This window comes from Lemur catta, chromosome 4 (assembly GCF_020740605.2).
Source record: "Lemur catta isolate mLemCat1 chromosome 4, mLemCat1.pri, whole genome shotgun sequence".
Taxonomy (NCBI): domain Eukaryota; kingdom Metazoa; phylum Chordata; class Mammalia; order Primates; family Lemuridae; genus Lemur; species Lemur catta.
In genome coordinates, this window is record NC_059131.1 from 31,598,525 (window position 1) to 31,610,589 (window position 12,065).

General features: G+C 48.2%; 2 long non-coding RNA genes and 1 other non-coding gene across 6 annotated transcripts in view; 2 read left to right on the plus strand and 1 right to left on the minus strand.

The window, feature by feature from the left end:
- Positions 1–10,005, minus strand: LOC123636846. Of its 4 annotated transcripts, none has more exons than XR_006734675.1 (4): positions 9,583–10,005; positions 3,763–3,971; positions 3,526–3,643; positions 1–2,759 (listed from the first exon to the last, which is right to left on the minus strand). It is a non-coding gene; the product is annotated as an uncharacterized LOC123636846 (long non-coding RNA). The 4 variants fall into 4 exon arrangements; XR_006734673.1 differs by having other exon boundaries at positions 3,763–4,000; XR_006734676.1 differs by lacking the exon at positions 9,583–10,005 and adding an exon at positions 5,267–5,533.
- Positions 9,498–9,590, plus strand: TRNAI-UAU. Its single transcript is given in 2 exon segments — positions 9,498–9,535; positions 9,555–9,590. It is a non-coding gene; the product is annotated as a tRNA-Ile (tRNA).
- Positions 10,001–12,065, plus strand: part of LOC123636847 — a 22,364-nt gene continuing 20,299 nt past the window's right edge. Inside the window, exon 1 of the long non-coding RNA XR_006734677.1 lies at positions 10,001–10,409. This is a non-coding gene — a long non-coding RNA (uncharacterized LOC123636847). The remainder of the gene's footprint in view (positions 10,410–12,065) is intronic.

Here is a 12,065-nt window from a genome sequence, read left to right on the forward strand (position 1 = left end):
CTCCATGTCATTTAAGTTTTCTTTCTTTCCCCCATCTCCCTTTGTTCTGCATTCTGGAAATGTTCTTATGCCTAATCTTCCAGTGTTTTTTTTTTCTATTTAATTGATACAGTCTACTATTCAGCTCATCCACTGAGTTTTACATTTCAGTAGTTTATATTTATATTTACAAAGTCTCTAATTGATTCCCTCCTGCAATTGGCTGTCTTTATCTCACAGATGTAATATACTCCTTTGTATCTTCAAGGAAAGGATTTATTTTAAAATGTGGCCTTTATATTAGTGAAGGTAATACTAGCTGCTGTAGCAAGAAAAAAGAAATAACAAAACACCCCAAACTCAGTGTGGTTCAACCCAATGGAAGTTCCCTTCTCACCATTACAAGGGTGAGTGGGGAGGCAGCAGGGTCCCCACAGCCATTTAGGGACCTGGTTTGACAGAAGCTGACAGAGGAGCTTGTCTCCTTCATCATGTATCTTCCAGGATTGCCCTGGATGGTGGCAGGCAGCTGGCCGAAGGGGGACACGGGGCGCAGAGGTACTTGCAGGCCAGGCCTGGCGGGAGTGGTGTGCACCATCTGTTCTCGTTCCACTGTGAACCTGGTCACACGGTGGCACCTCACTTCCAGGGAGTCTGGGAAAGTCCTTGCTGTGTTCCCAGGAGGGAAGCAAGGCAGACTTGGTGAACAACTGCCAGCTTCTGCCACAACGTACTGTTCAGTTTGGTCTGTTAATTCTTCCAGGTATACATCTTTCTCCTTTGGTCCTTTTTTTTTTTTTTCTTTATTTTACAGCCACAGAAGTTGTAAGAAGATCTGGTCTCTTTTTGATGGTATTGGCTTTTCTCAAATCATCTAGTGATCCTCCTGCAAAGTCATCTGTATGGTGGACGATCCCAGGTGGACTGTTGGCTGTCTCCGTGTGCATGGCCTGCTTGGGGGATGAGGCCAGAGTTGCTCTCTGTGCTATTTTCAGCGGGGGGGGGACAGGCAAGACCTGCCACCAGGTAGGGCATCTCAGCACCTAGTCTTCTGGGCTTGGGCACTCAGGTTTCTCCTGGGTGGGCCCAGCCACCCCAGGGACCACCCTGTCTCTCTGCTATAAGCTCCCACATTCTTGACTCCCTCCTGCCTGGTCTAGACAACCTATCACAGTCACCTGGGCCCTGGTCAGGGTGCATGGGGTCAACGCTCCTGCTTCAGTGCCCCAGCTAGTTACCCTAGCGGTCGTCCCTGCATTCACCCGCCTTGAGTATGAAGCCCCTTCTGCCTGCTGCCAGCATCCTTGGAGGGACCCTGCCCTTGGCTCCCCCGTGTGTCCTGGGCTACAGCTTCTTTCTTCAATCTAATCTTGCCTTCTTCTAGTCATCCCTGGTAGTTTCAGGTCCTCAGATTCCTTGCAATTCCAGGTTCAGTGACAGTCCTTCTTGTGTTCTCGTGTATATATGTGTTTTATATTTATATCTTTCATTTATTAGATTTAGTGTTTAACATGGAAAAAAGACTTTCCCAAAGTGAATGCACCATTTTCCATTCCCACCACCCATGTGGGAGGGTTCTGGTTTCTCCACAACTTCACCAAGATTTCCCATGTTTCTCTTTTGGGGCCTCAGGAACTTGCACTCTCAATCCCATACTCACTTCTGGGAGATCAGTGGAAATTGTTGAGAAGCTGTTGATGTTTGGACCTACTGCTCCCCGCCACTTTCCTCAGCCAGCCCTCTCTTCACGTAATTGGAGAGAAACAACTTCTCCCTGGGATCAGAGTATGGTGCAAAGTCTGAGAGTAATTCTCAGACACTAAAGCTTGGGAACAATTGAGCTAGAACTATCAAAGGAAGCAACAAAAGTATAGTCTATATGGCAGATGCTTGGACATTGGTCTTAAGATCATCGCTCTTAAGATAACTCTCATGTTTCTGGGTGGTTTATTCTAAGAAGTTTCCTGTTTGCCTTCAGGGCTACTGTGTTCTGTACAACATTAAGCCCTTTGTCTCCCAGCTCCAAACTCACTTTCCGTCCTCTGCTTTCTGATGCTGGGGCTGGGACTCTGCAAACTCCATTTATGCTTCGCCCAGCTGGTTCTATGTTAGGCTCTTCCCAAGCCCGGTAATGAGGGAGACTGCAAGGAGGGAGGGGAAGAGGGGACCAGCTCCTTCCTTTAGCCGTTTCTAAATCCAATCTGCAATTTTCCTGGTACTTGCAGAATCAGCTTTAAAGTGGCCTGACCACTTTTTCCCCACAGGTCTGAGTTCCAATTCTGCAGAGGTCTTCTTCCAACTTCTAAGTTTTCATGATTCAACCTCTTCCATTTTTCCCTCAGCCCTAGGGTGGGTAGCTGCTTCTTGCAGTTGCTACTTATGTGATACCACACTTTTTTTTTTACTTTTCAGTGATCTGGTTAAAAACTTTAAACCTAGTTAAAAATTCTTTATGTTATATTCTCTGTTAAACGGCTGGCATGGTTTCTGTCCCCTGACTGATCTATCTTTATAAGCTTAATTCTGTATTATAACAGATTTGTTTATGGTTGTGAATTGTATCTCAGGGAGGGCTACATTCTAAGGTCAAGGCATAAAGTAATAAAAGTGGTTGGTCCTCCAACACACTGCCTCCTTAATGTGATCAAACTTGGCTGCGGACCCTGGGACGGAGCCGGCTGCCCCAGCTAAGACGCTGCTGCACAGGGCAGGGCAGGGTGGGGCAGCCGAGGAGAAAGGCCCGCATGAGACTGTGGTCAGTGTCAGCCCTTCAGCGCTCTCTGCAAGTAGAACAGAAGGTTTATGTCTTCCTCTTACCTCACGGGCACAAAGTCCCTCCGGGAGACACTCACAGGCCAGCTCAAAGTTATTTAGCCATTCCTACAACTTAATTTTTTAAAAAAGACTAAAACCTAGAAAACAAACGGACAAAACTCCAACAAAACAATGGGCAAAAGATTTGAGCAAGCATTTCATAAAGATATACAAAGGGCTAATAAGCACATCAAAAAATGCTCGACACCATTAGTTTTCAGGGATATACAGATTAAATCTATAATGATGCCGTTACATACCCAGCAGAAAGGCTAACATTAAGGACTGGCGACACCAGGTGTTAGCAAGGATGTGGTGCAAGTGAAACACTCAACGTTACTGGTAGGAATATAAAGTAGCTCAACTACTTTTGACAAAAAGGGTCTGGCAGTTTCTTATAAAACTAAACATAGGACTTCATCAAAATTAAAAACTTTTGTGCATCAAAGGACACACTCACTGCTGTCATCCCAGTGGCAAAATGAGCGATCTGCTCTTTATAGCGTCAAGGGTGTGGACTTTCCAGTCACACAATCTGCATTTACCACTTGCTGAGGTAAATGATACAACCTCACTTGGCCACATATTCCTCATCTGTGAGGGGAAATAATAATGCTACTGGTTTCACAGTGTTGTTGTGAGGATTAAACTGGTTAATAAGGCGTAAAGTTCTTGAAGCAGTGCCAGGCACGTGGCAAGCCCCAGGTAAGTGCGTTATTTTTACCCACCTACCTCCATGTTCTCCATATGCTTTGAAGGATTTTGTTCTCAAAGGACAAGTGAAAATAAATAATGAATGCAGCCCGTATCAGCCAGGATCCAGTCAGGAGACAGAAAGCACACCAGGAATCTGAACAGGGAAAATTCAATGCAAAGAATCATTAACTGGTAAAAAGGGATTCGCTGCTAAGAGAGGGAGATGGAACTCTAAGGAACACACGAATAGCACACAAAGGGAGCGACTACTACCTTTAGGGCTGACATGGAGAAGCCAAGGAAGGACAAGCTCTCCCTCCCCGCCAAGGCCGAGATCCAGAACTCGTTGGCGAGGGTGAGGTTGTGGCCCACTGGCTGGCAGAGAAGTCCGCTGAGGTGCTGCAGGCTGCGGCTGGCAAGCAGGAAACTGTCTGCCTGGTGCTGGCAAAGTCTCACCGGGAAGCCGCCCACTGGCAGCTGTGCTGTAGGAGCCAGAAGAGGAGCACTGGAACTAGGAAGAGAAGTCCCTTCAGTGTTCCTCTAGCACTTCCCACTGACAAGACCTAACAGCGGCACCAGCTGGCAGAGGTTGTCAGGGCCCAGCTCCAGGATCACAGAGCAGGGCAAAGAAGGGTGTGTTTGGAGCAGAGAAGCACTGCGCTGACTGGTACACACCCCATCTGTGTTCTTACCATTTAAAGAAATTTAACAAGGAATTTTCTGTAATTATATTTTATGTATTTATAGTAGCACAAAAGGGAGCTATGATGAGGGTGACCACATGTTCCAGATTGTCTGGGACTGTCACAATTCAGTTTGTTGGTCCAGTATTATTAATAGTGTCCCCTTTTGCTCTCAGAAATGTCCCCATTCAGAGGATAAAGTATGTGGTCACACTAGCTATTGATGTATCAGCTGCCATCAAACTAACCCTCCCATCGATAGGGGTTCAGGGGCAAGACTTCAGGGTGCAGGGAAGCGCATCAGGTGAGCTCAGCACCCTGAGCTGCTTTCCTGCTTGCAGTGTGTGTAAACGAAGGAACTACGAGGCTGAAAATGTGAGCAGAAAGAAGTAGCTCTCAAAAGGCTATATGATTAAAAATGTACATCTGAGTCTGTCCAAAAGAGCTATCTTAAGTGTAGAATAAAAATTCTAATTCTATGAAGGTACCGTGTCATAGTTAAAATGGTAACATTTAAAAAAATGGTACATAAAATAATGGTACACTTTACAATCTAGGACATCTTTAATTTGATGAAATGTGGTATATTTGTTCACAGGTGTGGCTGTTTCTATAGGAGAGAATCCTATAGAAACTGCTGGGTCAAAAGGCATACGTGGCCGGGTACAGTGGCTCACTACTGTAATCCTAGCACTCTGGGAGGCCGAGGCGGGAGGATGGCTTGAGGTCAGGAGTTCGAGACCAGCTTGAGTAAGAAAGAGACTCCGTCTCAACTAAAAATAGAAAGAAATTAGCCAAACAACTAAAAATATATATAAAAAAAAAAACGAGTCGGGCATGGTGCCTCATGACTGTAGTCCCAGCTATTCGGGAGGCTGAGGCAGAAGGACTGCTTGAGCCTAGGAGTTTGAGGTTGCTGTGAGCTAGGCTGATGCCACGGCACTCTAGTCTGGGCAACAGAGCAAGACTCTGTGTCAAAAAAAAAAAAAAAAAAAAGTATATGCATTTAAAACTTTGACAGATTCTGCTAAACTGTCTTAAAACAAAACGAACAGTGTCCATTTCCCCACACTCTCATCAACACTGGATCTTACCAACCAATCTTTAAAATTTTTCTCGTCAGACTGGTTCTCACCACTTCTTCATTTTGGCTTCAATCCAGAGTGAAGGGAATCTGTGCACCCTCAAATTATCATCATGCCCCACTCTATGTGTAATTGGTTCAAATCTGCATCAGATGTCCCAAGATCTTGTGCCTTGAGACCCACACATCCTTCTCCTCCTAAGGGAAAATTAAGAGTCATTTACCCCTGTGGTACTAGTGAGGGTCATAGACTATCAGTGTCCCCTTAGACACTGCAAAACGTAGGGGATTCTGAAAGGTATTCAAGATGATCCACACCGTTACAAGTGGCAGTGGCGTCTTTAAAATTTTTATTTAGAAAAATAATAAACTAATTCTTTAGGACTCTGCCCTCCCTCGCTCCCCCAATTAAAATGGAGTCGCTTTGGGAGCCTCCAAATGCGTGTTGACCTGAACACCAGATGTGTGTTCACGTGACAGCTGCTCGGGTGGCTCCTCACGTGGGTTTTGACTGCTCTGTAGCAACATTTTTAAGGTCATATGCTGCTTAATATATGCCCATAATTAAATGCTGGCTAAAAATATAAAATTTAAAAGGTTTGCTGAAATAAAGTAAATGAGGACCATAAGATGATAATTCTACAATTTTGAATCAAGATAATCTTCATTCACTAGACCCATGAATAGCATTCAGCTGATCAAAATGTCTGCGTGACTCATCACGATGTCTCTTGTATATCAGAAACCAAAGTCACAGAGTGAAAATATAGTGAATATTAGATCCAATTTGGCTGTTCATTAGTAGAAATAAAGACCAGTCATCCACACATCACAATATTTGTAGGATGGTACTTGCATACAGCACCATGAACCCTTCTGTTTTGTCTCGTCATTTAGACATAAAACATGAAAGTAATAAAAATAAGCCAGTTTTTTTTAAGTGCAAAAGGCACAAATTCCAAACATTCATTTAGGAAAGCAGTTTTTTTGTCTATTTTTGATGCTACAGTGAGTCATTAAGTTTCATGCATTTTAATATACATTTGTCCCAATACCAAATATGATATGTTATTTTAAAAGTTATTTGTTAACAATGCATGCTTTCCCCTTACATAATTAATTTAAAGCAAATTAAACATTTTGCAATACTTGGTAAATGGGAAGAAGTTGAGACTAATCTTTTTATAATATAGATATTACTGTTTCAAAGTTATACACAGACCTATATTAAATTTTATTTTATTTAAAAATCACTTCTTGGCCAGGCGTGGTGGCTCACACCTGTAATCCTAGCACTCTGGGAGGCCAAGGCGGGAGGATTGCTCAAGGTCAGGAGTTAGAGACCAGCCTGAGGCAAGAGCGAGACCCTCCGTCTCTACTAAAAAATAGAAAGAAATGATCTGGACAGCTAAAAATATATATAGAAAAAAATTAGCCAGGCATGGTGGCACATGCCTGTAGTCTCAGCTACTTGGGAGGCTGAGGCAGAAGGATTGCTTAAGCCCAGGAGTTTGAGGTTGCTGTGAGCTAGGCTGATGCCATGGCACTCTAGCCCAGGCAACAGAGTCAGACTCTGTCTCAAAAAAAAGAAAAAAAAATCACTTCTTTATTATATATCATGCACAAATTATTATATGATTAAAATAATTTCAAGGTGTTGGCAAGAGTATACCAACTCTTGGTGAAAAGGGTTCTTCAGTCAAGCTAGGCTAGAAAGCTCTTATCTGGCCTTAGATTAAATAATTAAATAGATTCCTCAATTTATAGATAAGGAAAGTGAGGCCTGGAGATAATAAGAGATATATTTACCATCTCTTACGACCTTAAGAGGACCACAGCTAAGACTCCTAGTTCATTGCTCCTTAGAGGCAGTCTGGGTGAGGTCAAGTGATTTGCAGGTCCCAGGACACTTCTCCTTGCTCAAAAGTATCTCCAGCAGCAGAGGCTCTGATGTTACCCCTCACCAAGTTCAGCACTACCTCGCTAGGCTCCTCAACAGAGCCCCCGTTTCCTTGGGGGCTAAGTTATCTAAGTTCGTTTTATGAGGCACTGCCTTGCCCTTGAACACAGTCGGAGGTCAGTCAGTATCTGCTGAACCAGTAAAGGAATGGAGGCAGGAATGAGGGGAGTGAGAAGGGAAACTGGACCACCAAGGGCCAGCTTTGCTGCCCGTGACTCACCAGGTAGGTTCTGCCTGAGAGACTCAGGAGGGAGGAAGGGCAGATTCTGCAAATGCTGCTGGATTTGAGAAGGCACTGTGTATGGGTTCACAACTTACTTTATTGTTTACCAGGAAATGAACCCCTTTCAATTTAGGCGGGGTGGGGGGGGAGTTATCCCCACCCTGCGGTAAACCATGCATTTGTCTTTTTAGCCTGTTCCAACTTTTGGGAGGAACTTATTTTGAAGGAACAGTCTCTGCTGCATCTGACTTACCTTGGCCCACATATGTTCCAGGGAGCCCTAATCCTGGCCTGTTGTTAACCGCCTTGCATCCCACCACCTGGCTAGTGCCTGATGGCATCTTGCAGGGCGTTGACCATCCCCTTTCTGAGCTCCTGAGTCTCAATGTGTGTCTCTTGGTTTACAAAACCACATGGAGATGGTCTCGCCTGGCTCCTTTCTCTGGGTGAATAATCCCATCTGCACATGGCATTGAGCTTCCCCAAAACCACTCTAGGAGGCCCCTGCCTTACAGAGTCTGTTGCTGCCTCCTGATCACTTTAACCTCTTCTGAATTTCAAGGCCTTCTACAGTCTGGTACCATCCTACTGCTTGACATTCGTCACCCTAACACAACCTGTTACTATGGCCAAGTCCCCATCAAGGTGATTACACACATGACCTTCATTCTGCCCATCACTGGCTCATGCTGGTTCTCTATTGCTCTTCTGGCTCTCCTAAGAGAGCAGAGGTCACCAAACAAGGTGACCAACATGCCAACAGGTGCTCGGGAGACAACCAAGATGAGTGAGACCCGACTGAAGGAAGAGACAGAGGGAGTGGGGGGCACTTTGTGGAGTTGGCTGCTGCTGCTCTCCCAGGAGGATGGAGGTTCCTGGCGGAGTCATCCATGAGGTACACGGGAACTGTGCGTAGGGCCGACAAAAATATTTAAATTTTAATTTGAGATGAGAAGAAAAATAAATATAGTAATAATGACTTCATCAATAAACTCTGTATGCCTTATATTCATTTTTATATCATTGGAATGGTAAAGTATAATTTTTAAAAAGTTTTTCTTTCTTTTTAAATTGGATGAGCGGAGCCCACAAAGACGGGGTGGGGACCCAGCAGCCTCAAGGTCACACGTGTCCCTCCAGATCTCCAAGTTCCTCGACCGAAATCAAACTTCACAGAACAAATCCTTCAAGTTTGGATTCGGTCAAAAGGTCGCACTCAAGGATCCAGAAGGCCACATGTGGCCCCAAGGCCGCAGGTTCCCCACCCCTTCCCGAGTTATCTTCGTGTCCTCGGAATGCAGGTGGCTTGACAGGATTCAGGGACACGCCTCCTGCCTGGAGTGCCCGAGCACCGCTGGGGCGGGACACCGGGCCGGAGAAAACCTTACGAGTCTGATAAGGCCCCAGTGCCACACCCCGCCCCGCCTGGCCGTGGAAGGTCGGTCGCCGCCCCCGGCCACCCGAGCCCCGGGCCCTCGCCGGGCCGGCCGCCGCGGGGACGCGCTCACAGGTCTTCCGAACGCCGGGGGCGCGGGGATGGGTCGCGCCCTCCCGTCGACTTCCCACGCGGGGGCGCGGGGCTGCGAGCGGCCATCCCGGAACTCGGCGGCCAGGAGCCGAGGCCGCCCGGCCAGCCCCTCCCCCGGCCCGCGTCAGCGCCGCGGCGAGGCCCGCCCGCCGGGTCCTCAGGGCTGCGCCCTCCCCTCGCCGGCCGCCCCCGGGAGGTGAAGCCCACAGAGGACGCGGCGGGGCTCCCGGGCCGCTACTCCCATGGCGCTTCCCAGGCTGCGGGCTGCGGTTTTTGCAAGGCCCGGTGGCCCTCCCGTCACGGCCATGCTAACAGACCCCACGATCCCGGAGGGAGACACTCGCAGGCTTGCCCTGCTCCCTTGGCCGGGGGCCGCCGGGCCGCAGCTGCGAGCCCTGCCCCAAGTCGAAGAAGGCTGGCGCCCCGGCCCGCTCCCGCCGAACCGCCAGCCGCGAACGCGCATGCTCCGCCGAGGCCCGCACGGGCCCGAGTGCACCCTGATAGAGCCATCGCGAGGCCGGCTCAGCGGAGCTCCAGTGGCGCAATCGGTTAGCGCGCGGTACTTATACAGCAGTACATGCAGAGCAATGCCGAGGTTGTGAGTTCGAGCCTCACCTGGAGCACGACCCTTTTGGATGTTGGCACCCCCTTTTATGTATCTCCTTGCCCGAAGGGAGCAGTTAGTCTCTCTTTAGGCTTCTCGGTTCCCGTCCCTGACTGTTCTGCCGCTTGACTCGCTCGGCCGGCCGCAGGCAGGAAGCAGCTCGCAGTGGAACTTCATAGTCTTTTTCCAAGCTGTTTGTTGCCACCGTGCAAGATGCAGCCGCTCGAACCCGGACATCCACCTACTGCTCCCCGCTAGTCCTCTTCTTAGGCCCTTAACTGCCACAGAACCGCGGCTGCGGACCGGATGTGCCGGGGCGCTGCCCTGTGGTGGTGGCCCTGGCTGGGCGCGGGGTCGAGTATCCGGGCGCTTCACTCCACAGGGCCGGCCCGAGCTGCTCGCGTCGGGGTGAGGCCCGGGGACCCCGCCGCGGCCCCTCGCCCCAGGGCGGGGCCCGAGCACCGCCGCCCACTGCGGAGCCGGGGCCCGAGGCCCAGCGCGGGGGCGCGAATGGAGCCGTGGGGCGATCTGGGCCAGCTGCTTCCTCGCTTGTAACTAGTAATAACGAGTTCTTACCCCTCCCTGCGGGCTGCAGAGACCCTATACTGCGGCCCTCGTCCCTGCCCAGACCCCCCGCCCGCTGCGGGCGGATTCGCAGAGTTTGGGGACGTGCCCGGGCGTTTCCCCTGCCCATTCTGTGCCCCTTCTGCCTGCTGTCGGTCTGCAGTGGTGGCATTAGCGGGCACACCAGAGAGGAGACTTTTCTAGGGCTACCGAGTGGCATGTCGCAAATCCCCGTTCAGAAGTTCTCCCAGGGGCCCGGAAACCGGGCCAAGAGGTGGGTGGATGCCCGCTGCCCCACAGCCCCAGGAGGGGTGGGCAAAGCCGGGCAGGTTTAGTTGGGGGGTGGGAGGTCTCCGGGACGTGTTCTCTCAAAAGGGCGGTTTGCAGCTGCTTTATGGACCTGAGAGTTGGTAAATTCTGGATGGAAATACCATCCGGAGTGGTGAAAAGGAAGACCTAGAAATCTCAGAGAAAGTGAGTGGAGGGTGATCTCCTGTCTGTCTCCTGAGCTAGCAGCCCCAGCCTTCGGATGCCGTCTCCCACCGGGGCCCCAGGTTCAGAATGGAGACCCCCCACGCCAGCCGATGTGTGAGAAAGGCCACCCCCCCCACCTGAGCCTGGCGCCCAGACGCCCAAGCCAGGGACGTCGCCACTGGCTCACAGACTCGTAAACGAATGAAAGACCATTCTGTCCAACCTGCTAGTGGAGGAATCCCTTCTATAATACAAAACTTCACCTTCTATTAATATTTGAAAAGTGCTAGCATCAGAATTTCATTTCCTCTCAAGGTAACCCATTCTGTTTTCTGACAACTGTCATGGTTAGAACATGCTTCTTAAATATATTATTTTTGTCCTTACTGGTTACTGCTGGAATGGTGGTGACTTTTGGAACTATTTTTCTTATAAGATGTTGGAGTGGGAAGGCAGGAAGCTGAACTAGTTGCTCTTTCTTTATTTAATTCAGAAATCTTCAGCTAAGAAATTATTGGTGGACCGTAAAAAAACAAACGACTATAGGCCTATTTGTAGTCAAATCTGCGAAGCTGATAGAATATTTTAAGGCTGTGATAGGTGATAAAAATAAAGTAACAATATTATATTATGGGAAAATGCTTTAAAAACCAACAAGTACTATGGCATTAGTAATAACGTCAGACTAGTGGATTAAGCCTGAAAATAACGTGTGGTGGCTTCAAGGAGGAAGATGAGTAAATACAAAGTGAAAAAACAGGGAGGGAAGATGGAAGTGATAGCTGAACAGCCCCCGGGCTCCCAGCGGGAGGGAAACCTAGGTTGACATTAGGTTTGTAGAATTCTTGGATGAAGACAGGCTCATCAAAGCTGTGGGTGACAAAGCGGAAAAGGAGTGCAGATTCAGTAGAATTTGGAGAAACAGTACAGTCAATCCAGGGGCAAATGTTTCTGACAAATGACAGGATGCAATTTAATAGAAGTAATGGTAAGCCTGTGTTCAGTTCAAAGTTCCATGTGTGGGGGATGCCTGGCATGACAGATATTTGCATGTAAAAGATCTGGAGATTGCCAATGTGTGCAACCTCAGTTGTGCCAGCAGTGTGACCCAACTGCCAAGAATGTCAACCAGCTATTAATGCATTACTATATATTAACACATTATATGGTGTGTTGTCAGGGACTACAAAACAGCTGTCTGTAGAACAGACCTAGCTTGCAGACAAGTTTTGTTGGGCTTTCCAGCACTGACTTACAAAATATTTACATTTAAAAAATATCATTTGCCTACATATTGGGAGATTTCACAGGAATGCCCAGATTTCCAGTTTGTAATGGAAAATGAGAAACTCAGTCATCTGGGGCCCTTATTCCTACATGGCAAGACTGGTTGCCCACTTTTGGATGTGTATGTGGCCTTTGGTTGCCACAGTCCCTGCCAGCCTCTGTTAATCTC